The sequence below is a fragment of the Herpailurus yagouaroundi genome, unplaced genomic scaffold (assembly GCF_014898765.1).
Source record: "Herpailurus yagouaroundi ecotype Mexico unplaced genomic scaffold, PumYag 139, whole genome shotgun sequence".
Classification (NCBI taxonomy): Eukaryota; Metazoa; Chordata; class Mammalia; order Carnivora; family Felidae; genus Herpailurus; species Herpailurus yagouaroundi.
Window position 1 is genome coordinate 38,969,489 of NW_024412394.1, and position 2,223 is coordinate 38,971,711.

Below are 2,223 nucleotides of genomic sequence, written 5' to 3' on the forward strand. Positions count from 1 at the left end.
TTAAATAAGTAGATAGGAAGTCTACACTGAAAATAATAAGGCATTGATAAAATAAATTGAAGAAGAAATAAATAAATACACAGTTACTCCATGTTTGGAGATTGGAAAAATTCATTGTTAAAATGTCCATCGAACTCAAAGCAATATATAGATTCATTGCATTTCCGATAAAAATTGGCATTTTCCACAGAAATAGAAAAATGAACCTTAAAATTTGCATAAAACCAAACAGACCCTGTTTGAAACCTTGAGAAAGAATAATGCTGGAGGCACCACACGTTCTGATTTAAAACTATATTACAAAGCCATAGTAATCAAACAGTATGGTATTGGCATAAATACTGAAATTACATAGATCAATGGAACAGAAAAAATAACTTAGATTTACTCATGCATAGACAGTCAATTAATTTACAACATAGGAGCCAATAATATACAATGAAGAAAGAATAGTCTCTTCAATAAATGGTACCGGGAAAACTTGACACTAACATACAAAAGAATGAAACTGGGCTCCTGTTTTATACCATACACAAAAATCAACATAAAATGGGTTAAAGACTTGAATATAAAATCTGAAACTGTAAACTCCCAGAAGAAGAGATAGGCAGTAAGCTCCATTACATTAGCTTTGGTAATTAACTTTTGGATTTGCCACCAAAAGCAAATGTAACAGAAGCAAAAATTGTGAGACTACATAAAACTAAAAAGTTTCTGCTCAGTGAAAGAAACCATCAACAAAATAAAAAGGCAACCTATGGAACGGGAGAAAATATTTGCAAAGCCCATATTCAATAGGGGTTAATATAAAAAATACACAAGGAACTCATACAACTTAATAGCAAAAAACCAAATAACTAAAAATGAGCAAGAAATCTGAATAGACATTTTTCCAAAGAAGACATACAAATGGCCAACAGTATATGAAAAGGTTTTCAACATCACTAACCATCAGGGAAATTCAAATCAAAACCACAAGAAGATATCACCTCACACCTGTTAGAATGGCTATTCTCAAAAACACTGGAAATAACAAGTGTCAGTGAGAATGTGGAGAAAGGAGAACCCTTGTGCACTGCTGATGGGAGTGTAAATTGGTGCAACCACTGTGGAAAACAGTATGGAGATTGTTCAAAACAATAAAAATAGATCTAAAAAAAGAAAAGAAAAGTAAATGTTTATAACTCCCAAATTGGCACCACTGATACCAAGTGCTCCCAACTGTTCCCCCAAACTTACAACTTACATATCCAACTAATCACAGGACAGGCCAGTAATCTTAACTGTACATGTTCAAAGCAGAATGCCTGACACTGTTTCCTGTTTCTTTTCTAGCTTTTTCCATTTCAACTAATGGAAGCTCCTTCTTTCCAATCATTCAAGTCATAGACCTTTGAGTTCTGCTTGCTCCTCTTTTTCTCCTGGTGGTCAATCTTTCAATAAATTCAATAATTTCTATCTTCAGAGTATTTCCAAAATCTGCATGCTCTCACTGCTGCATTGTCGCTCCTGTTAAAATACAAGTTCTATCATTCTTCTGAAATGATTAAGACCCTTTCTATGGTTTGGTCATCTAACCCTGAGAAAAAGTCAGTCACTCTAAAGACCTTTACCATCTGCCTGTTCTTCCTCATGCTCCCTTATGACTCCTCACCTCTCACCTCTATGACATCATCTGCTACTCCTTTCCCTCTTGGTCACTCTGATCCCAGCCGATGACATCCCACATGAGGTCCACTCCCACCTAGAGTCTTCATACTTGCTCTTTCCTCTGCCTGAATGCTCTTCTCTTACATGCACATCATACTTCAGGTCTTTACTCTCGTGTCTCCTTTGCTGTTGGGACTCTTCTGACCACATAAAATTGCTGTCTTTCCACTTCCTATTTTCCTCCTCTTCTGCATTCTTCTTTTTAGCATAAATCACTAACACACATTTTTAACTCGTTTATTAAGTTTACAAGGATTTCTGTTTTAGTCACTGATGTATCCCTAGAACTATTTGGTATATGTATGTACACAATACATATGAAGAATAAAATGCCATATTAGAAGTCCTGAGGAAGATCTAGGAAACTTTTATGAAGTATAGGATCATTTCTTGTCGAAAAAAGGAAAGGTTTCAAAGGACAAGTTACATTTAAACTGAGATTAGATGAGGAGTTAGGTTTGGGTGTATGAACATGGAGGTGATATCTGCAGGTAGAGGTGACTGTGTATACAA

The 2,223-nt window shown here is 35.3% G+C and overlaps 1 long non-coding RNA gene across 1 annotated transcript; it reads right to left on the bottom strand.

The window, feature by feature from the left end:
* Positions 1-1,274: 1,274 nt before the first annotated feature.
* Positions 1,275-1,986, bottom strand: LOC121029143 (uncharacterized). The gene is made up of 2 exons (XR_005789611.1): positions 1,614-1,986; positions 1,275-1,509 (listed from the first exon to the last, which is right to left on the bottom strand). It is a non-coding gene; the product is annotated as an uncharacterized LOC121029143 (long non-coding RNA).
* Positions 1,987-2,223: the final 237 nt, after the last annotated feature.